This window comes from Corvus hawaiiensis, chromosome 18 (assembly GCF_020740725.1).
Source record: "Corvus hawaiiensis isolate bCorHaw1 chromosome 18, bCorHaw1.pri.cur, whole genome shotgun sequence".
In the NCBI taxonomy this organism is placed as follows: Eukaryota; Metazoa; Chordata; class Aves; order Passeriformes; family Corvidae; genus Corvus; species Corvus hawaiiensis.
This window is the reverse complement of record NC_063230.1, coordinates 15216721-15241517: the sequence shown is the minus strand read 5'-3', so window position 1 is coordinate 15241517 and position 24797 is coordinate 15216721. Positions and strand designations below refer to the sequence as shown.

Here is a 24797-nt window from a genome sequence, read left to right as displayed (position 1 = left end):
TGCAAGTAAGATTTTTGGGGTTTTTAAACAGTCTTCCTCAGCTATTTTTAAATTTAAAACACTGGTGATTTTTCAGTTTATGTCTGTCTTTTTTTTTTTTTCTTTTACTGTTGATTATCTAATTTCAGTTTGTAATTTCACACATGCTCTGAATTGCCTCTTGTGTTGTCTAGTCTGCAGGTTTGGGCTTCTGAAAATGGGTCTTTCAGAATCCCTACCTTCTTTAGAATAACATGCTTTACCTTTCACCTGCTGTCTCTTGCTGTTTTCCATGTTTTAAGAACATCTGTTGGTTCAGAAAAGGATTTGGAAATAGCTATAATCACATAATTTGCTGAAATTAATTTAGGTAAAAAAAAAGAGAAACACACAAGCCTGTATTTAAGAGATTAGGGAAATAAATTGTTATCCTTTTAAGCTGAAGTGACACACAGTTTAAAACCATTTCAGTATTGCATACATTGCTTTGAAAGGCTCTTGGAGTGTGTCTATATAGTAGAAAAACAGGATATTTAATTTTTTAAAAATTCTTATAATAGAACTACACATTTCCTTCTGACTGGCTTGAGTGCTCCTTGACAATGTGGTTGATTTCTGGCCTGAAATAAAATCCAAATGTTTGAGAAGTTTATTTAGACATTATACTTCACTTCTAATTCCAAGACTTGTGTTACATGTGTAAAGCAATTTGTGAGTTTGTTTTTTGCAATTCAAATAACAAATGGTAAAAATAATATCAAAGAATTAGCAATAGCTCTGTAAAACTTTTCCTCATGTTCAGAAGTTTCCAGACAAGAGTTTATAAAGCTCTTCAGTGTGATAGGCAAAGCCATTCTGAAATGTAAAATAAATGAACTTTAGAAATATGTCAATAAGTAGAGAAGACAACCACCCTGCTGGAAAAGAGCCTGCAGCTTGTTTCTGTTTATTTGTTAAAAAGCAGAGATAAAGTAATACATGCACATTTGACTGAAGAAATTGGGCATATTGCAGTCAGCTCTCCTGACAGTTCAGAAGGAACCATATGTACAGATAAAAAGAAAATAAAGTCACCCTGGTCAATTTATTCCAGCTTTTCTGATGGCATACGCAGAGTGAATGCAGGCATCTAAAAGACAATGTACACTTTTCCCCCCCCCACATCAGGTTTCTGAGAGAGAGTTGAAAATGCTGTTGCTGTGGTCAGAATCAGCTTTTCCTTCACTGCACCTTTCCCCTCACGTCATGTCTGGCCAACAGTGGTTAGCGCTGTCCCCCAGATACGGGGAAGAGTGTAAAAGGGACAGACATTTCAAAAATACCCAGCAAATTAGGGATAGAAAAGACAAAGCAGAATGCATACTGCAAAGAGTTGTGTGTTTTCTTTAGGCTATTTCTTTTTATTTTTAAAGGAGAAAATTCCTTGGGTTCCTCGGTTCAGACAGATGAAGGTTTGGCATTCTGCTCGGATAGATATTCATCCTTGGACATGGCAGAGGGTTGATTTGTTACCCTGAGTGAAACACAAGGAAAGAAACACAATGTAAAGCCTCACTTGGTCATGGCTGCTTTCTATGCATACATTTGGCTGCTTTCACTGAATACATTTCTTGCCAGATTAAAACTATAGGAAGGCAGCACTCCCCTGGACTTTCTGTTCTTCAGCGTTCTCTCTAATCCTTCACCTCTGGAAATGTGTCACAGAGTCGGTTAATAAATATCAAATAAGGTAAAAAATGAACACAGAGAAGAAAGCACTTGAATTAATGCATTCCATTACTCTCCAGACACATGTAGAGAAAACAACAGAAACTTGTCTGATTTTTTTTTAGCTTAAACAACATTCCACTTACCTTGTTTTTCCTTAATTGCTTGAAATGAAAAATTCAGCAGCTGGGGTGAACTGAAAAGTAGATCCCAGGGTTTTCCTCTTCCAGCTGCATATAGAGCTACTCTCATAAAAATGAGGTATCTGTCTCTGAAGACTATCCCAGCGGCCAAAAAAGTAAATAAATATTAAGAATGGGAGGTTTGGTGACATGACTGCTGGTGTCAAAACTTTCTGATTTATTCCCAAATAGAATGAAATAATTACATCTCTCAGTGCATTAAAACTAGTCAAAGCTACTTACTCATTTTTAGACTTAAAGTCCCCAAGCCTAGAATTAGGACATGTATGGGTTTCTTTGCTTGTTTGTTTACTTTCTGTGTCCCTGTGTACCCCAACCTCCAGAAAAGTTTGTAATAAAGTGATAGTCATTTAAAAAAAAAATCTGAGATTATAATTAAGATCAAGGGAGTGTGACTAGCAGCATTATGCCTCGTTAAATATTACCTTGGACATTTTAATTTAGTGAGTATAAATGTAATTTCTCTGTTACTGAGAAGGTGGTGAAAAGCAATGAAAATAAGGGTTCAAGATTCACAGAAGAGAATTTTTGCTGATTACAAATATGATAGATCAAATATTAATCAGCACAGTGTGTGTGAGACAGTTCTCCTGGTACTGACTTTGTCTACAGGATAACATAACAGTGCAGCTTTCAGGATAATGAGCTTTTTATGGTTCAGACAAGTGAAACTAGCAATAAAGAAGTCTGCTACTCCCATTTGGCTGTAAGTAATGGTGATTGTCACTTCTTCAGCTGATGGGCTCTGACTTAGGCTAGAAATCACCTGGTTTGTGTTACTGCTGGTCTTGTCCCACTAATGGAAACAAAGATGGGCTCACAGGATGGACACAGAAACACTGTTAGTGGTATAGTTTTCAGCGTCACTGAGGCATTTTTGTCAAACTAGATGAAACTTCTAATTCTTTACGAAGACTGGTATCAGAGGTCATGTTTACCTGATGATAGCAAAAAAATCACATGATGTTTTTTTCTTCTGTAGATGTGACCTGTAATAATAATGATGGGGGAGTGTCCCTAATGTCCTGCTCCCAGTTTCTCCTGTGTAAGGGATATATCTTTTTCATACTAAAAGTTCTTCCTTGTCATTTGTAGTTTTTATAAAGTTGGTATAAGTGTTAAAAATTCAGAGGAGAACTTAATTGTTTAAATTGTTTAAAGCAAATGTTTAATATTTAAGATTCCCATTCCTGATTGTTATCCTTCATTAAATCATGTCAGGAATTATTTACTGTAGGGGACAGATACTATGATGGTATTAAGTATTTTATTATAACTCTGTGTAGATATAACTGCTCAGCAAAAGTTAAGTCTGCAAAAACAGAAGATAAGAGGAGAGCAGGGAAGTACATGAGGTGCAAAAAAAAGAGGCAGGGAAACAAATGTCGTTCTCTTTTCTCCTTTAAATAGCTTTTCTTCTTAAATCAGGTTGATTAGTGTTCAGTCTCTGAAAGTCTAAAACGTGAAAAGGCGACCTGCTTTCCCATGAGAAGTTTATTTTTTCTCTGTTATGGTATAGCTTTGCCATTGTTGGCTTTGTGTTATCACATTTTCAATCTAATCCTTCCAAAAGTAAAACCACCAGTGGACTTGTTGAATGGCTTTAACCTCTAACAAAATTCAAAAGATCTGCTTAATTCCTCTGGTCAATAACTGCATTTTCCATCCAGAGATCAGCACAAGTGCCAGAGAATGTACTCCTCCCATTTCTGTATTTGTAATGCAGATTTCTTGACCACACTGAAATTTCAGAGATTATTCCAGTCATGTTACAGAGTTGGGATAAATATGTTTGAGGGGTTGCTCTTTAATGTTCAGTTACTGTTTGACTTCCTGAACCGAAGTGCTGCTTCGTATTTGCTAAATATAGGGCGTTTTGGCAATCAAAATGTAAAACATGGTTCTAAATAATTATCATTTTTAGAATAGTCCCCAAGGTTGAAATACTTTTGTGTTTAATAACAAGATGAAATCAATCGAAAACCTAGATTTAATGTCTCAATGTGAAAAATAAAAACCAAACAAAAACCTTAAATAGAAATTCTCTCATGTACAGATTTTTATGTCATTTTATCTGCTTTCCAGGAGAAACTGTGTTCATCATACTGTGCTGGAAGGCAAAAATACTTTGAAGTGATTTATTTTAGTTTTGGTAAGTTCTATAATGAAAGTTATAGTTGATATTTCATATGAATTATAATCAGTGGTAGAGAAGAGGTACTGCTGACTATACCTGTTGACAGACTTAAACCTACATCTATCGTAAATACATATTTTCCTATTTCACAAATAATATCTTGATATTCTCAGCACCCTTATCTCTGTGGCATTTCCACCTGTTATCGGGTAGGATGTGCTGATCTAAGAATGCCCTGGTACAGATAATCGAGCAAGCACAAAGCCTGGCCAGCACACTGCAGTGCCATGCAGAGCTGGTAGCCTGAGCCCTGGAAGAAATAACCACCTGGGCTGGAGCCAAGGTAATTAGTGCTGCTTTCCTGAAACGGTGATTATTCAAAGCACCACACTGAGGCAGCCCTGGTGCTCCTGGCCCTGGAGATAACTGCCACAGTCAGCTCAGGTGGCTCTGCAAGGTGCTGCTCCACTGAGCCCAGGCAGAGGCATGTTTGTCCCTGCAGCAGTGAGATGGCTTTGCTTCCCTTGGATGGCTGCATTATTTAATTGTTTCTCTTTGTAATCTGAAATAAATAAAGCAGCTTGGTTGTACTTTTCCTATGAAATGTTGCCTTCATAGTAGTTAATAAAGGTCAGATGTTTCCTCTCTTCCTTGATAAGTTCTTCATATAAACTACATCTCTTACGAAGATGTGAAGGCTGACCAGAGGACAGTCGTTAAAAACTCAGGGTGTATTCCAGGACCCACAGCCTCACCTCAAGTCCTGTGTGCAGTTTGGGGCATCACAACAAAAAAAAGAGTGTTAAGATATTAGGGAGTGTCCAGGGGTAATAGACCAGGCAATTGAACAGGTAATCTCCCTCTGGGGAAAGAACCATTTCCCAATATCCAGCCTAGTATCTATGCTTCCCTGTCACAGATCCATGCTGTTCCCTCTCTGAGCCAAGTTATCCTCCTATTTGTGATAATAGAAGCTGACATGAGAAAGTCAGAAAAACTTGGATATTTCTTGTCTAAATGTAATGAAAATTCTCAGTTTATAATTTGATCACTGAGCAGGTACTGCCCATGTACCTGCTGGTACCACCACGTAACCTGATTAATTAATTCAACTACCATATGCATCAGCTCTTGGAAAACACAGCAGACAAGAACTAGAAAATCACCTACCTTAACACTGATGTCCCAAGATAAAGATAAGCTCAAGATTTAGCTACTGATTTCCCATTCTCTTATACTTTTCAAAATAATTCCTAATCAATACTGAAAAGTATCCAAAAATAGATTTTCTGTAACCTTGTAGCTCAGCTAGATGGAAATTAATAGGAACAAATGAATCAGTGTATTGGATAAGATTGGACCCATTTATCTTGATGCTGACAGGTTAATATCAGCTATTTCAGAGAATAACTTCAGAAAGCAAACGTTATTTAAGCATGTTAGAAGAGAACTGTTTCCTTAAGAAGGAACTCTCTACTTTCCTATCACAGGAAATGTGATATATATTTTCCACATCTGAGGAAATGTGGATATAAGACCACATAAATTTTCTGTGCTACTGAAATACTCTGGGCAGTACTGACAACCTTTCCTCATTCATGCCATTCATATCTTCTTCCTTCTTTTTGCTTTTACTTTTTGATTTTTTTTCTTTTTTGTAAAAGAAACATAAGGACAGTAAGTTCTGCACTTCCAGAACTGGACACTACCATTTGCAAACAAAGCTCTGCTTCATCTTTCCTTTGTCTGGGAGCTGCATGCTTTGTCATTGCAGGGCAAAGGGAAAAGTGAGTTTCAGGACAATTATAGAATTATCCAAAGGCTGATCATGCCATAAGGAACCATGTTTCCATCTCCTGTTTTGCTTAGTAAAGCAACAACAGGACATTTTTGCTAGCATTATCTCCACAGCACCTCTTGAAATTAAGGTTGTGTATAAAATGTATTTTCAGTACAACACATTATGTAACTCAGCTGAATGTACAAATTGAGTTATCAGGAATATGAAGCATTTCGAATTTGAACGAACTGCAGACAGACTGAGTGATCCCCGTCTTGCAGAGGAGATGGACTGAGTGGTGGCACTGCACAACCAGCTGTGGGAAGCACTATTAACCTCAACCTTTTAAGCAGTGGAAGGCAGTTTAGTAGAGTATTAGTATTTTCCTGATCTCCTGATTCAGCCAGAGATGTAGCACAGCTTTCGTGGTGTCTAAATTGACTTCCATAAAAGTCTGAGGTAAAAATATGCGTCTTAGCAACCCTTTCCAGACTACATGAATAACCATGTTTTTACTTAGTTTTAGTCTTGAAATTTGTGCTAAGAATCATCACAAGTCTTAATTTGCTGAAGTTACCTCTCCAAAATCATTTTTCTAGAAAGAAGGTGACTTACAGAGAATGCTTCAGACATTTGTATGATGCAAAAATAATATTTTAAGAACACTACATAAAAATGTATGTGAGGAATCGATCAGGATTGCTTATCATCTTTTAAGTAGATAATGCAAACAAAATAAAAGTTCTGCAATTATGAGAGAATTTGGTTTTCAAATTGAGGACTTAAAAAAATTGAGATCCAGAAAATTAGAAACCTGAGAAACTACTGAAGATATTCTGTATTAATTAGCAACAATTGTAATTTTTTTCATTGAAATGAGATGAGACGATCACTGCCTTTGCCTAGTAATGAGAAATAAAACCTAAAAGAAGTGCGAAATCAATTACTTCTGATTATTGTGTCAAGCATTACGCAATCAGAGGCTGTTTTGCATTCACAGCACATTCAGAATCTCCTGTCTAAATGAGCTCAATTATCTGAGCTGTTTCTCTCAACCTTTGTTTCTTTGGAAACTAAAATCTTTGATTGCAATAATACTGCAATTTACTGCAAAATTCTTTTTCATCCTCTGCTATAAATTGGCAGAATCAATATGTAATAATATTTGGAAGGTCATGCATTTCAATTATGCTCAAACCTATGCATAAGTTACAAATTGCTTTAATCAGGGGTGGGTGAGGCAAATGTATAGACTGAAAAATTGTTTCAGATACTGTTTTATCCTTGTCACTTCTTTATTTCTTCATAAATCTTTCCAAGAACATTGAAGCTGTTTTGCCTGAGACAGCCAGATAAACAACATGGACACTTTCTCTAGCAAAAATATTGATTCATTCCCCTAAAGTAAATATAGTAATTGGAGGAATGAAATCAAATAGTGGCATCATAAAGCCCTGTACATATTTCTTTATGTTGAATTTTGTTGAATGAGAACCGCATTATCTTGATCTAAAAATAATTTTAAATTTTCTGTTTCCCATCATGGAGTGGATTTCTGAAAAGTTTGGACTATCTCTAATACTGAATTACTTCCTATTTCAGTGACACAAATAGGAACATAAACAACCTTGTCCACTTGCTTAAAAAAGAAACAAAGCATGACCAAAACCTTTATATGTTGATAAATAACACTTGACTATAAATGCATAATTATAAATACATAAATGCATTAATAACATAAATGTGTACATAAATTTTTTTAAGTCAATGTACATAAATAATATTGCCCCAATTATTATTACTGAAATATAAACTGTATTTTGCTTCATTTCTGCATTACAAATATAACAGCTTTATAAGGAGACGTAATTGTTGGAGGCATATAAATTGGAGTCCTTTTGGGTTAAACGGGAATGGGGTCTTGTACTCCTTATGCTTATATATGTTCACCCTATTTGTTAATTTTGCTAGGTCTGGGAGAAATGCATGTCTGTGTTCAGTGAAATTGTAATCCCAAGGATAGAGTTAATTAAAATAACACATCATAGGGTATTATGGTGGATGTGCTGTTTTGCTGAAACTGAAAAGGTTTTGCAGAAGTCTATTAAGCTGAATAAAAATTCTAATAGGTGGAGTATCTTGGGTGCAGGGTGAAACGCTGAGGAGAACAGAACATGTTCTCACAGTCTCTAATAAGGCCCCGGTGCACTCCAAGGGAATTGGGGAAATAGGGTCAGGTTCTGCTTCATTCTCAGTCACTCTGCAGAACGGACTGACTTCAAAGCAGAGAGGTTGGGACCCTGTGTGGGATGTGCTGCCAGGGCTGCCAGGCTGAGCTCCTGCTGCCTGAGCCCCCTGAGTCAGCAGAGCATCAGCCTCACCCAGGAAAAGTTTTCTGCAAACTGTTCACTCTTTATGAGATCAGTTCTGCAGTGGCTCTGCATATTCAAACAGGGTCTGACTGACACTGCACAGAGGGGGAACAGGGAGAATGTGCGGATATGGAAGAGGACAATTTTGTACCATCACAAACACATAATGCTTCACGTTTTTCATAAACTAAAGTATCTCTGGTTTCACCTACACTTCTTCGAGTGCAATTGGAGAAATCATGACAGTCTTTTATGTCAGATTAAGATCAAATTTCTTAAATATGTCTAATTTGTTTTAGTCTATATTAATCAAAGCCACTTCTTTTCCCCTCCTTTTCTTAGGGAGAAACAGCAAGTTCTTTGCAATGTTTGTTATGCAATAACCAATTTTATGCAGGACACATTCTTCTTACAGGATGTTGAAATAACAATGTCTAAGACTAATTTGGGCATTTTGGGGTACACATGAATGATAAAAAATGAAGTTCATAAGGTTTGATATGTATTCCCCAATATGAAAAACAATATTTTTGAAGTTAGCCACCATAAATCAAGTTGTCATTCTTTACTGGCTTGTGGTGCTGCACTTATATCTCACAAACCGTAAGTTTATTTCACGTTTGTATTAATGCATTTTGTGAGAGGCTCAGAAAAACATGATGGCAACTGTTGGCAACAGAGAAGCTGAAGAGTTGGAAAGGACTGGGTTTTAAGCCTTGTTCCTGCTTACCTAACTCTTTAATTTCAAAATCTCTTTCCTGCTCACTCATACTCGTCACATGAATGACACACACAATGCCAACAGTATGACCACATTTATCCAGCATTCTGGTTCTCCTACAATCATAACTTCTCCCTTTTAGCTTGCAAATATTTGCATTCCTTCACTGAGATGAAATTCAAGTACTCTGGTGTTTATTTGAGCAGCAATTCAAAAAGATTAGAGATGGCAGAGAAATGTCATTTGCAAGGATATGGACATGGCTGCTGCAGTAAGGCCAAAGCAAAGCAGTGTCTGGCTAAACCTCTGGCCTCACAGCCTGCCCACTCTTCCATGACTTCTGGCACAAAGCAATCCCACAGTGGCTCACTGGGAGTCCTGGCAGGATTTTGACTGAGAAAGGTTAGGTCTATATATATATATCTGTTACGGAATTCTGAAATAGTCTGGGTTTTTTTCCCCTCTCCTCTCCCAGGCAGATTCAAAATGAAGTAGGAAGCAATGCAACTGTGGGAGCTATTTGTAAAATCAGTCAGCACTGAAATGGAGATGAATTTTATACAGGTTTATCTCCTGTTTTCTTGATTGGTCAGAAGGCAGGCAGTGGAAACCCTTTGGATGTTACTGAGGTCTCTGTTCCAGAGCTGTTCTAGTGATGGCAGAGCAGGCAGGGTTCCTTTCTCTCAGGAATGACTGCTGCTTTCAGAGCCTTTACACCCTGGTGCATATGGAAGAATGATCATACCCTGCTTGTCCAAAATAGCAGCTGCTGCCTGCAGCTGAAAATGTGCTCCTCAGACGCACAGACCTCTTTGCATGGTAATGCAGTTGTTGGATACAGAATATTTTGTAGATGAGCATGCAAAGAGGTTTTGGTCTGAAAACCTGAAAGGAAAATATGTGTTACGAATAAGCACTTCTGTGATTAGCACTCTCTGTGAAATATATACATAAAATAACATAGAGAAATAGCTCCAAATTTTCAATATTTTATTTCTTCTTGATTTTTCTCTATCTTGTTCTTCCATTTTTGGCTCAATAGTCTCAGAGACAATCTCCTGCAGGAGGATGTGGCTCTAAATACCTTTTCTGTATTGTACAATGTACAAAGGTGTACAACAATATGAAAAATTGATTTATTTTTCATCAAGCATCCAGAGTAAATGACCATATATATACATTTTGAAATGTAATTCTCACATCTGAGTGAATCCTTTGCTTGATATCCTTTTGGTTCATGCTTTTCCATGCTTTTCAACAGCTGTCACACATCGTGGTGTTTAGGTTTTGTTTCCAGGCAAGCAAGAAAATTCCACAAAGAATTTACCTGTTAACATTATTCATGTGAGCCCACTTACCAAATAAAGTGGGCTATTCAGAATGTAAACCAGGATGCATGTTTAGGTGTTTTAAATGCTGTTTTTACACCAGAAGGGTCTGTCTGCTGAGTGGGCTTGATCTTGACTGCCCCGAGCTCTCTGGAATAATTTCTGTGATTGCACATGAAGTCCAGCTGAGGCTGAAAAATGCTGCATGGTCCAGTTGAGTAATGGCTTGAGGGGCACAGAGAAGGCAAAAACCTCACTGACAGCTCTTGATAATCAGTCTGCACAGTAAGAATATTTTTGGCTGTTTCAAGTGGCTTTCTTCAAAGAGATCAAACATTGCTCATAGATATTCCAGGATCTAAGAGGAAAGCAAAGCTCAATAAATCATTTGCTTATTTACTCAGTGGAAATTCAGGCACAAATATATGCTCCCGTCATTATTTTTTTCCTTTTTAACGTTAAACTGCTTGCCAAATTAGGAACGTATAGAAAATTATTATTGCTCTTGCTGAATTTTAATTTTACTTCTGAGAGAGTTCTTGGTGTTGACATTTAAAAGAAGATTTATGTTCACTTTCAGTTTCCATGAAGCTTTCTGTTTAAGAATTTGGTTTAGCTGTTGAGGAACTTAGTCTTTTGTTTGTCTTAAAGGTCATATTTTCTTGGATTTTACCTACAAAACCTTGAGGCAGGAACAATTGCATTCAGAAAGGCTACTTAATATGCTGAAATCTAAATACACATTGTAGTAAATTACAGTAAATATACAGCCAAAATTAACAGTAGCCATGAAAGTCCTTGGATTTGAGCTGTTAAAAGTCAGAAAAACCAGATGTAAAAATTTTTCAGGCTTTGAGCAACCTGGTCTAGTGGAAGTCCCTGTCCACGGCAGGGGGGCTGGAATGAGATGGGCTTGAAGGTCCCTTCCCACCCAAACCATTCCATGATTCTATTCTGTCACAGAATTACTGTGACAACCACTATAACCATGAGAGTTTAGCCAAAGAAATTTTAAGTCAAACACACCTGGAGAACCCAAGTGGTGAGGCCATCATTTATGCCATGTGACTTGCACACACACGTGGGTCAAGACAAAGGTGGACCTCACAACTGAGGACAACGGCAGATGTTTAGGGAAGAGTAAACGAAGAAAAATTCTCATCTATCAGTCAACACTAAGTTAACTTTATGTTAACACGAAATGTTTGGTTTTTTCTTATGGTAATTTGAGACTTTCAATGTTGGAGAATGTTTTTAAATGTGAAATCTGTTAATAGTTCTAGTTAGGCAACTTTTTCCACTTAATACTGGGCCCAGCACATTCTTATCAAGGTTAAAATACTTCACCAAAATAGAAGTTAGTTCCTCTCTAGGTGAAATTTGAGCAGATGCAGAGTCACTGCCAGTTCTAACAGACAAGAGGCTTTTGTGCATCATCTGTATTTCATCAAGCACGAAAAATTCCCATTGAAATCAAAAGGATTTTACCCCCGGTGTCTTTGGATGTGCTGGGACTTCTGTGATGCCTGTGATCTAAAAATATACTTTTCCTCTGCACAATTGACAAGGTGTTCTGAACAGTTAAGAATTGGCAGCCATCAGTGTCATTTGCCACCGTTTTGTAGGTGAGAAAATTGAAGGACAGAGAGGTTAAGACATCTGATGCTGATCTGTGAGAGAGATAATCCAGAGACAAAATTACTGTTCCTCTGAATGGGAACATCTCCTGATGTCAGCTGAGATAACTGTGTCTCTGCAGGCTGTGACCTTGAAGCTCATTTTTGACACTTCTGTAGCCTCTACAAATGATGAAGAAAGAAGAATTCATTTAATTTCCTGAATTACAAAAGTAATGTGGCTCTTCTCCCTCTACAAGAAAGGACACAGCTGCTTTTTGCTAGTAGGTAGTAAAAACAATACTTTCAAAAAAAAAAAAAAGCCACAGATTTGTGGTTTTAAGGGATAAAAGGACAATAATTATACTGCACTTTAACCCCTTTAGAGGATCATTAAGTGTAGTGAAATAATCCAACTTTAAAAAAAATCACAGAATGCATAAAATACCCAGGGAAGACAGATGTCCAAACTGCTAAAGAACCATATTGACAATACCGAAACAAACAATGCATTTTCCTCGAAACAAATGAATGTGAGAACATGGTCTAATAGCCGCAGTATTAAGGTGGAAATGAGAAGACCCTGGAACTGAAGACTTCTGAGTTTCTATTACCATTTAATGTTAGACTGGAAAAGAAATATAAGCCATATTTTGGCATGACTTCCCCCTGTATGTAGATACATTTACTTTATTTTGGCATGACTTCCCCCTGTATGTAGATACATTTACTTTCAGGTGAGACTCCCCAATGTCTTTGATGGAAGCGAAACTATCCATTTCCATGCCTAAATTCTTTTATGCTTCAGCAGTTTGTTTGACTTTAGCTATCATTTACACTGATGTATATTAGATAGCAAAAATATCTATTACTGGAAGGGGTGGCTGTTTCTGGTCCTCTCACCACTTCCAGCAGAAAGGAAATGCATGTGTAAAACAGTAATGAAATATTTCTGGCCTTTCTCTCCTGTGCTTCATGCTGGAAGCCTTAGGCACACTGACAAATGATGGAGAACCTCTTTTTGGTGCCCAAAGTCATATTGTCAATTTTGTCAGCATTCCTCATTGCTGATGCCTGTATCCTCGGTCAGTGACTTTTCCTTCCTCAGACCCTTTTGAGGTAAAAGTAATAGCAGCACCCACAGCTTTTATTTGTAAACAGTTCTCTGCTGTTTTGAATGATGGGTCTGAGCCATCCTGCTGGTAGAAATGTGAACACTTAGACCTAGACCACAAATGTGCTCAGGTGATGGATTGCAGTTAATAATTCAAAGAGAATTTGAGGCCGAATGGAATTGTGGCACATGGCTTTACCTCCTTTTTTTTGTGTCTGTGTATGGAACAGACAGCTGGCGTTCAGACCTACCTCTGCCTAAACTGAGGGGCACAGCAAATATTTCCAAAGATATCGCTCCTGGCTCTACCAAGCTTTGCCAGGAGCTAAAATGCTGTAGAATACTTTTGGCTATAAAGGAGGTATTCATCCAAAGCTGCCAAAAAAACTGTTGCAAACAGGAATTGAATTTTATTGTAGTGTTGGGATAGCATTATTAAACCTGATGTATTATTACTGATGAAAAAGCCCCCGGCAGAGAATGCATTAATTTTTCTGGTTCCTTGATTTGGAGAACGAGATCCATAAATATTACATAAATCTGTGGCCACTGTTCCTCTCCTCAAGCCATTTCTTTTTTTTTTTTTTTTTTTTCCAAATGTGTCATTTCTTTAAAGGTTATTAGGATAACATCACAAAAGAAACGCTATAGCCTTAGGAAACATAATTGAAATGATTTCTAAATTGCTGTGACCTTGTGACTGCACTTTCTCCTGATAGTAGTAACTCTATTTTTCTGAAAGTCTTGAGTGAAATATCGCTCTCGTGCTATAAAAGAAACCTCAGTTATTTCTAACAATGTGTGGAGAAATAAGGCACAAGTTTTTTTGAATGCTTCCTAGCACCCCTCAAAGAACTTCTGGATGGTGTTTGGCAGCGGGACATTCCTGGTGCTCAGCAGGGGCCATGGAATTGGGCACTTAGCACTCCCTGGGGGGATGCAAATACCTAAACTAAAATTCTCCTCCTGAAAAGGGAGTTAATGTGCAGCGTTTATTTTGAGACTCACTATGTACCTCGCCCTGCAAGTCGCTTCAATTTTCATGGTTACACTTCACTTCTTCCCAGGCAAAACTACAATTCATTGCTAAGCACCAAAGCAAACGGTTTGGCAATCCCTGAAGTGGGTTAATTCCGGGAACTGGATGTGAAAGATTTTGAAAGTATTCTTGGAGCTGATGTCCCTCTGTCCTCAGAAAGATGCTTTCCTGCTCCATACCATGGTTGTCCAAAACCCAATTTTGAATCTAATTTCTCTCAGTCAGAGCCTTGCTGCAGTAATTTTCTGATTTTTGAGTTGAATAAGGCAAAAATTCTTTTATAACTTGGATAAAATTTTCACTGAGTTTTCAGCATTGTGACTCAACACCATTTTCCATATGAACATTAGTCAGAACTTGATATAGGATAACTTGTATATTTCTGAAGCTTCAGTTTATGAAATGGATTTTCTACTAGAAATGGAAAAGGTTGTTTTGTTGTTCAGATTGATTACTCCTTCGGCAATTAGTGTGATGGGTATGTGGAGGAGGGCAGTGAATGACAAATATTCATGGCTACAAAGTTAATGCCTTGACTGATAAAACATCAGTGCACAGAAACCATTTTTTAAGAAAAATGGATAACAATCAATACTGCTGACTGTCTGAAAATTGCTCTTGCACAATCCAAATGATTAATTGCTAATTAATATGTGCTAGAACTTGGTGTGGGAACCTCAGGTAAGCACACAGGAGTTTATTGTGTGTCCATCATTGCTGTAAGAGTGATTATTTTTCCTATATGACTGTAAAAAAGTGTGTCTCTTTTTCCTTACATTTTAGAAACATTTTAAATTCTTTTGTTTACTTGTGGGGAGAAACTTGCTGTGCCTTTTCCTCATGATATGCACTGGAATACTTTTCCTTTCCAATAAATTCTGGTTTACGAGTCATAGTCAGCTTAAGAGAGGTGTTGAGCACAAGGTTTCATAGAGAAGATGTTGCATATCATATTTTTTTCAGCTCAACATCAATACTTAGGAAGTCAAAAAAATCTATGACAATCTAATTTAAAATTAATATTTGAAAATCCATTTGGATGTGTCAAAAGTTCAGAAAAAAAATTACTTAATATTTTTGTCTGATGACATTCTATCTATCTTCGCCAGGAGCTTTGCCTAAACTTGCAAGAATTGTTCCTTAACATGAATTATGTGTATGTTCATAGCTAACAGTGGTTAGAGCATGTTCAGAAAAACAACAAACAAAGCCTTTTCAGACTGCTTGGCATTAATTCACTCATTCTCACCTATACACTTAGGAAATGAGATATCACATCTAATTTTTCACTGGGAAATTAAAAATCATACATAATAATAAATAATTTTTCCTTCACAAGCATTTGACAGAGGAGGTACACATCACCTGAAAAGGAAGCTTCTATAACAACTATTCCTTCACTTTATTTTCAGAACCAATATGTTTTTCATGTTTGATGAAAGAGAATTTATTTATTGCTGGGATGATTTATTTGCCTCTGGTTATTTATGCAGTTATTTACTTGAATATAGACTTGAGAATTCAAACAAATGTTCGCTGTCCATCACAGACTTACTTTAGAAGGATTTATCGGTATCACAAATAATTGTAAATTTAGTTCTTTTTTTTTTTCCCCCCCAACTACTGCTTTTAAATGAGTTACATTCCAGACAATCAGCTCAACACCTAAAAAAAGTGAGTTGTGAGAGAGCAATTGCTAGAAGCTTTCTGGAAATCAGGCCTTTAAAAATGGGTGTTCAGATGGTTAGAAGCTTTTAAAGCTATGTCCTTTTTCCTTCAGTGGCTTTGTCTAGAGTTAAACACAGGAGGGTCATTACAGCATCTACCTCTCAGGCCAGCAGTGATGATTTGTGGGGAAATTAGTACAGGCAGATTACTGTAAATAGGAATTTGAAGGACAAAGGACATTCTTGGTATATGGAAAGTGATAAGCCTCAGTAGGGGTAAAGGATGGCAATGAATTCCTGCAGGGAAGTAAAGACTTACTGATTGGGATGCAAATACGTGTAAGAGAACATCTTAAATCTGATTTAAACGCCCAGAACAGTTCCCAGGACCCGGTCAAATATCTCAACAAGGCTGTATAAATGAGATGTCGGTCCAAAAAGAAATTTAAATTGATCTGTCAGAAGTAGCAGCCTGTTAAGGTCTTTTATATACAACACAAAATGAAAGACCAGAACAGAACCAAACCAGAAAAAACCAGTCCAGGATTTATTGTAGCATTAGTGATATGACAGGGACTAAACATGGAGTATTTAATCACATGTGAGGTGCTGAGACAAAGAGTTTGTCATAGTTTCCTCTTTATGGGATACTTTTCCTGTGCCCTTTGTTCAATCCCCTTCATTTTCTGTTCCATGTGCCTTAGAATGGTAGGAGGAGCAGCTTTGTAATTGTTACATAGAGCCAAAACAGATCCATAAAATTAGAATTTTGTAGATAGAAATCTGTAAAATTAAAACTCCATAAATTTCTGTGGAAATTGGGTTATTTAGATAGTCTATAGGAAGATAGAAACACAATTAGATAAGGTAAGGAAAACTGTGTGAGGTGACTAATAATGCTTGTATGCTTTTATTCTCTACCTTATGGAATTAGCGTGACACCATAAAGAGGACTATAATTTCAGAACATGTTTCTTGGTGCTCTAATTTTACTGTAGGTGAACACATTTGTACTTCTGTGTGTGAAACAATATGTGAAGTAACAAAATGTTCTGTGATTCTTTTTATATATTTGTGTATTAGATGTATTAGGAGCCACTTTATTCAGAAGAGCATTTCTGTCCTGTGCAGTACCCAGAAACATGCTGTTCTCCTCAGATGGAGTTTAAAGGAAATTTCACTCTTTGTATTTTAAAGGGTTACGTTTGAGCCATGTTTTGTTCCAAGGATGTTCATTCAATCCAACACCCAGGTAGTAGAGGCACTTTGGCACTTTTCTGATTTTCATCTTAGAGCAGCAGAGGAACCTCTCAGGTCCGAGTGCAGTCTTCCTCCTGGGACTCAAAACTGTCAGATAGAAACTCTGTGTAGCAGGAAGGAAAAACTGAGACTCAGATAAAAACCACCACTTGTCTCTGCAAAGAAACTGCCTTAATAGTGGAGAATTCTTTCTCTTTGAAAGCAGGCTGAAAGCAACCAGCTTACTATGCATAGATGTCAAGCTACATTCCTCAATTTGGAAAATCAAATTGAACCAGTGGAAAAGTCTAATGCATTTTGTTTATTTAGACTACTAATACAACTACTAATAGGTTGTAGAAGTTAATTAGATGGTATCCTTTGGAAGCCAGGTATTAATTAAACACTTACTAAGTGCAAGAAGAAACCAGGGTTAAATTCAAAATCATGGTGTTTAGTGAACTCTTAGTGATGCTACAAGTTGACCAAGGAACTATAAATCATCCATTACTGTATTTGATTGAACTGCTGATTAATGAAAGTGTTGCTTAAGCACAGAGAAAGATTGAAAGTAAGTGCTGCCTTTTCCTTTATGTACCAAGACACTGCTGGACTTTCTTTAACCTGTTACCTATCTGAACTACAATATATTTTGTTGTGAGTTTATACTCAATTGGCTATGAAAGTTGAAAAACAAGCATAAAATAGAATTGTGTTTTACACATTAATCTAAACATTTAGTTCTTGTATCATTTCTGTTTAAAAAAAAACCAATTTGCACTTCTGAAAAGTGTTTTTGCACCACTTTCTGATAACCCTGCTTGATTTGTAAGGTTATCCACAATAATAACATGGACTGGTCTTGAAGATAAGGTGTATGAAAAAAACTTACCTGGAGGCTATTTAGGTCTCTCTATCCTTCTTCTCACAGGTATCACTTTTCTGTAACTCCCTCTCTCTCTCTCCTTTTTACCTTAAGTGCTACCAATAACAATCTATCTGCTGTTCCTTTCACAGGTTCTGCTTAACATCAGAAGATGCTGTTCTCCTTTTTTACTGCTGGAATTGTGTGTATCAAGAAAGAGCAGTGGTGGTCAGCGGTGTTGCCATGGCTTTCGCGCTCCCTTAGGCAGCAAGGTAAGGCTTTCATTTCATCCTGCCTTGGACAAGGATTTTGTGGACATGAAAGTGGAACTTAAAATAAAACCTGAATTTGTTATCATATTTACTCCTCCCACTAAGTGTGTTCATATTATCTACTTGTTTTCTCTTCAGCAAGGGTCAAAGCAGTCTGGTAATGCCAGTCAGAAAAAATAACAGCTGCTTCTACAGCTCCTTCTTCTTTGGGTCATGAGGAACCAAACACCCAAAAGCTGCCTCTGAACCAGAAGGTTGGGTTTATGTGTAACTGAAAAAATGGTGCATTATTTTTCACCTTGATGTTGATTTTCACCAAGGTGTTTTTAGAGCCTCTTCTCATCTGCACTGCCTGCCAAGTGTCTCACTGAGGGATTGTGTCCTTCAGAGTGACATCAGAACACACTGGAGGTGATGTAAATATTCTCAGAAAGTTTACAGAGGAATTTTCTTCTTTCTGATGACTTTTAACATAGTTTAATACAAAAGGTTAATTGTGAGATAAGCTCCTACCTTCCTGTTTTGACTTTGCAGCTTTTGTAAAAGTGGATGATGGGAAATTGTGATGAACTTTAGACCTCAATTTCAAGCATTTCATTAAACTTTAGACAATGCAATACTTTCCACATTTCTTCTTAACGTGCATTTGTCAAACAGGTATTTATCTGCTTGTACAGCAGTGCCTCTGATGGAAAGTGGCTGGTACTGAGTGTTACTTCTCTGGCACTTTAAAGGTATAATTTATCCAATTAATAGCTTTCTTGAAAATAGTGTAGCTAAGATAACCACTGGATAATTAATATTCAGATATAAATTATTGAATAAAGGTTAAAAAGTGTGTATTATCAAAGACTATCTTCAAGTGAATTAAAATGTTCTTACAGAATAATTTTTCTAAAATAAGGTGCATAACTGGCAGTACACCAATTTAAAAATAATTTACAGAAAAAAATGTTTATAACAATTTTTCCTTTGTTTCATTAGAATCTCATTTGTTGAATTTGGTTAATCAGATTATCTTGTTTGTTCATTTTGGGTAGATGCTTTTAATAAAGAATTGAGGAAAAGAAGAGAAATAAATTTAAAGAAAACAAAGAAAGCGTAACTATGATGACTAGAACAGTTAATAATAGAAGGCTGAGAGCAGATCTGGTAACAACCTTTCCAGATTAAAATGCTGAGAAAAGGAAGGCCAAATCTTCCAACTCCATGTTTTCGAAACATGGAAGAGCATGAAATGTGTCCCATTTACACTGAGAGATACGCGATTTGGAAAAGCCTTGCAAAATGTGAGACTTTGGGAAGACGATGCCTGGTCAGACCAGATGAAGGACTGGATAGGAGGAAAACAGAGAGACTCCATGATATTTCTGAACCCGCGTTCAGATCATATTTCAGTGACACTGTACCCTGAAAATCCTGATTTTCTAATTGAACACAATTTATACATTCTTGTGCTCTCTCTACTGTATTGTCTGTAAGAGACCTGTTTTGAAACCTATATATTTTCCTTCCAATGCAGACATGTGTCTTTCCTTTCTTATACCTTTTTTTTTTTCATCAGGAAGAAATTTTTTCTTCAGTCTCTGAATTTATTGAATTATATATACACAAAAAAATACAGAAGGAAATATTTACTTATGAATACAGAAATCTTATAAATATATATATATAAGCAATTTGCTCAATTAATTCTGAATTTTTAACATGCAAAACCTAATAGAATTGTGATTATTTCTTCAGAAAAAGATAAAGTAATTGTCAAAATATAACAGAAACTGATTGATTCTATTACTATTGAGCAGAACGGCCATTTTTTAATAGAAATGGCTGATCTCACTACAGAAGAAAGAACCAGATGTAATAAATGTGTTCGTGACCTTATTTACTTGCTGTGACAAAGAAAATTCAATGTCCTTAAAAATAATGTATTTTCTTTCTGGTTTAATTTAACATTAAAATTACATGGCTCAAGACAAATACACTTAGTTCATCAGTTTAATAATTGTATTGATCAGCCTGTGCTGCTAGACAATAGATTTGTCTTGTACTACTGCCTCTTGGTACTTTTATAATTTTCTACCCTCTTTATTTGCAATGTTAACTTTAAAATGTACTTAAAATACTCAGCTCTCAAGCAATTTGAAACACCAAGAATAATCAATAACCTTGGCAACAATTAGATCTCCAGTGATGTAGAAAGTCTAAAAATAGTCAATTTTGGAGGGCACACCACTGTTTTGCTGCAGTATCCCTCAATGTAATACCTAGTTTGGTGCTGCTGATTGTCACTAGTTTTGAACCAGGACCAATTAGCAGAAAAATATAAGGACACTTCTTAGATAATCAGAGGAAAAAAACCCATTGTACACATGCTTCACCTGTACATTCAGAGCAGCACACTTTGCTAGAGCATTTCTTCATACTCATAGAATAATTGAGGCAAAAAGCTCTCCACAGAGTTCTACCTGACAATAAACACAAGTACAGTTATCACTGTGACCGTGGCAAAAGCCTCTGTGTGTGTGTGATACATGTGCTGCCTCATTTTCTGCACATAAAGCACTACAATTTCTTCAGGTTAAAAGACTCAGGCACATATGACTTTCTGTGGAGCTCATGTCTCACTGCATTTAAAAAAATATAGCTTTATCTTTTTTTCTGCATGTGGACTTTGTTCTTCAGAATATTTGTATTAAATCTGTTTTTCTCTTCTGTTTATACGTGCTATTCCACTGTTTAAGTCTTCTGAACATTTGTTTGCAAAGCCAAAAAATAATTGATACTGAAATTCAAATACAATCTAAGCAACCTGCCTTCACTGCATTAAGATTCATATAAGATAGCCTCATTATACCATTCTGAGCTCTGAATCTGCACCCAAAATAAATTCAATCCATCATGAAATACTTTTTCATCTCATAATGGGCCACTAGTGAGCTGTCTTCATGTGCCAGCTGAAAGCAAACAGCCAAAAGCAAACAGCTAGAACAGGCTAAGAGTAAACACGTCGCACTAGGAGTCAGACAGGAGGCAGAGTTTTGGCTGTCTTCACATTTACTTTGTATGCACTGGCTTCTAGGGAGCAATTCTGCAATTCTTACCAACCTAGGGGAGAAGAAAATCAGACTAAAATACAGTTTCAGACAGCATTATAGTGGAATATACAATATAAACAGAATAGGACATGTTGCAAAGGTTGCTGGGTGAAAGCCAAAGCAGCAAAGGAGATGTGTGATGCTGAAGTGTTCAGAGCCTGTTGAAGTTTTTTAAAGAGCCCCGTTTTCCACCAGAAAATGCTTATTCAGTGGAATTGAGGCATTCTCTTAGCTCTGACAGATCAAGTCCGCTGGAAGAAATCCTTCCAGCCACCCCTTTCTGGGCCATTCTTTCCCTTGGGCCCCACGTGTGGTGGTTGTTCTGGATTGTTTGGCTGAGAGGCTTCACCCGCAGCCTCCTCAGACTGACTCTGGACTCTCCTTGCCACGCCAGAAATATTCACAAACTCTGTTTCCATTCTTCCAATTGTTTTTCTTTTAATTCCCACCTTTGGAAGATTTCTTACTGCTGAAATTTGGTTCTGATACTGAACAAAAGCAATTTCACCCCTTGCCCCTCCTTGCTGCAGTTTTGAAAATGAGGGATTTCTGCAGGATGGAAATTTTGGCCTGGTGTCTATCCTTTCACAAAACTACAGTGAATTTTGATGGAGCAGAGCAGTCAGCAGGCAACCACTGGAGCTGCAGTATGAACATTGGATTGGCAGAGTAATTCTACGGGGGTAAGGTGCACTAAGGTCTTGCTTAATGTGGGAATTGGCATTCCAAATCAGAGTGAGAGAGCCGTGTACTAGGACCATGATCCATCTGCTTATCCTGCTATGCAAGTGAAGCCTCAGAGAGCTTTCTCTGAGTGACCCAATCTAGCAGATATTCTTTTCTCACAGCCTAAGATAGCACTTATTAACTGCATTTCCTCTTTAATTTGTAAAGCTTGATGGTGGTTTGTATCTTACATGGGAAACCTTATGGATTACAATGGAAAACAGAGACCACAATGTGGAGTTATACAGAAATTAGTGGATTTTGAGAGGATTTAAACTATTAGCAGTCTGCTCTAAACTAAGAGCACTGGAATGTTTATTCTTTTTGTGTTTTTAGAAGTAATGCAATATTTGGACTTTAAACTTGTTTGGTAGTCTCTAAGCATTATGATTATAGGCTGTTCCCTGACTGAGGTGATAAAGAAATTGCCAAAATATATTTTCTTAGATGAGCAGTCTTTCTTTCTGTCAATGAAATATACTTAATTTCTCATCTTTAGCCTTTTCTTGCTGTACTTGCAACAGGCTGGAAATCAACTAAGCCCTGAAGTGCTTGGATGTTTATTTAGAGGAAAGAAACACTTAAATTTATGTAAATCAAACTATAAAAAGATCAAGAAGCTTGATAACTGTGAAGTGTTGAGAGGATCTCTAAAAATATCAAATAAGCAGCATGTTAAGAGTGCAGCTTTGCAGACACTCAACCTTTCCTTTTCAGGCTATCAAACCAGTCAGCTCAGCATGCAGGGAGTTAATGATAAATGACACTGGCTCTCTGGGGAGGCAGAATAAATGCTAACAGGGTGGTTCAGTGCAGATCTTTTTCTCTGTATAAAGAGCAAAAGGGTTTGTCAGGGGTTTCTGGAGTTCTGGATGCTGGTTGAACAGCGGATTGTGGGCACCCACACTGCAGGAGGCTCCAATCATCCCAACACAGCCAGAACACTTTTATCACGCATGTGGAGAGCATGTTTTTGAAGAAACCTGTCAGAGTAGTTTGTCTCTGAATAGAACTATTTCGAATTATTTCCACTTTTCTGTTTCACAAGGAAGCCAGAATTTTAAAAATTCCATTCATTCCCTAGTTTCTTAATATAGCCATAAACTCTCAGACCTCCAGATACTGATGGAAACAAATTCTGGTAGATCTCTACCAAAATGTTCTCCTTGAGAACACCACAGCAGCTCCTGTGCTGGCTCTGTCCCTGTACTTGGAAGCTCACTGTTCCTCTAAACATTCACTGATGTCTCTGTACTGGACCTGGGGTTTGGAGTGGGGAGAAGAATGACCCCTGCAACACTGGCAATCATTGTAAAACTTAAGGGAATGAACTTCAACAGCAAATATTTTATCTTCTCGACAAGTAAATACTTCAGAGTTCCTTTCAAAGGGTAATAAAAATGGAGTGGCTTAAAGAAAAGGGGAAAAGAAAAAGGACATATTTTGCGTTTCAGAGATTTGCTGGCAGGTCCTGAGCAGGTGTAAATCAATTCTGTTCCGTTCAAGTCAGGAGACTTCTGGTGATTTATACCAGACAGGAACTTTACCTTTAACTGTGGTCTACCCATGGAAGGAATGCATTCTATGGAAGCATTTAATTGCTAAAAAAGTAGAGCCAATTTTGACCAAATGTGAAACAGAATCGTAAATTAAAGAAATATGAAAATGTAAATGTACATGTGTACGCATTAGGGGAAAGATCATACTGTGCACAGAGGCTCTGCTGGCTAGGTGCACCTGCAGTGCTTTCATTCAGCTGCTGCAGAGGGAGCCCAGGTTAATTAAAAAACTTTTTTCCTCTGTTAAAGAAAAAACTTGTTAATTTCCAGCTTCATTATATTGGGATGACAAAAATCAGTGTCTGGCTGGGATCAGTGAAAGGTTACTTTTCTAACAGAGCTCTATCAGCGGCTAAAGACTCTGTTGATGGAGGGGGTGAATTTATGTGCTTGGAATTGCACTCCCGTGGAATTGATCTGCAGAGGAAAGGGATGTGTTTGAAGGAAATCATGCTGGACACAATGGTTGCTGCGTGAGTGCTGCTTGGTGGGGACTGACCCCTGTAAGGCACAGTGGGACGCATAAACCTCGAGGCACTCTAAGCAGGGAACTGAATTCCCTCAGTAATTCAAGCTTGCGGATCAGATTTGGAGCAGGGTGGCAGATTGGATCTGGAGGACAGAGGCAATGACCACACAATTGCAGGTCTCCTCCTAAGGCTTAAGATAACAGACTCTATTATGCTTCGCATTTAAGTGGCAAGGTCGACAAGGTCAAGTTTTTTACTTCATTTGAGGAATGGCAACTTCAGTTGCCTGTAATCTGTCATTTTACCTTCTAGGACTAGCACATTTAACATGATTTCTAGAGTAAATGATTATCAGAACAGACATAATTATTAAACCAAGGATGTGGATATGAGGTTTGAGAGATGGACACGCAAGCCTGCTGTGCTCTCAGTGTAGTTTTGAACATCTGTATGTGTGATACCTGGTTCTCAAACCTCCTTAGTAAATGCCAGACTTTCATCAGGCCTTGATCTTTCGTTTACTGTTACCACTGAGCAAAAAAATACAAGAGAAGAAAAAAAACTAAATTGTTGTTTCCCATGAATTATTATGAGGAATTAAATGTCGCTGTAACAGTGGCCTCTTCGTAGTGAAACAATAGGGAATCCTGAATGACAGTGTGAGAGACGACAATTTCTCTCATATTAAATGGCCAAAATACTGAATTAATTTTGATTCCAATCTACTTGAAGACTTTAATGAAGGTGGAACAAGCCAAATTACTCAGTATTTTTGAAAGTACTCAGACTGGGCCAAGCTCTGTGCTTGGCATCTGTGCCAGTGCTCTCTTTTTGTTCCAGGTTCCCTCTGTTGTAGTTCACTGCTTGTTTACAAGACCAGACTTCTTTCTTGTGGGCCAGTCTTT

The 24797-nt window shown here is 37.3% G+C and overlaps 1 long non-coding RNA gene across 1 annotated transcript in view; it reads left to right on the top strand.

The window, feature by feature from the left end:
* Window positions 1-24797, top strand: part of LOC125335241 — a 208245-nt gene that overhangs the window by 51345 nt on the left and 132103 nt on the right. The window contains exon 2 of the long non-coding RNA XR_007207391.1: window positions 17920-18039. This is a non-coding gene — a long non-coding RNA (uncharacterized LOC125335241). The remainder of the gene's footprint in view (window positions 1-17919; window positions 18040-24797) is intronic.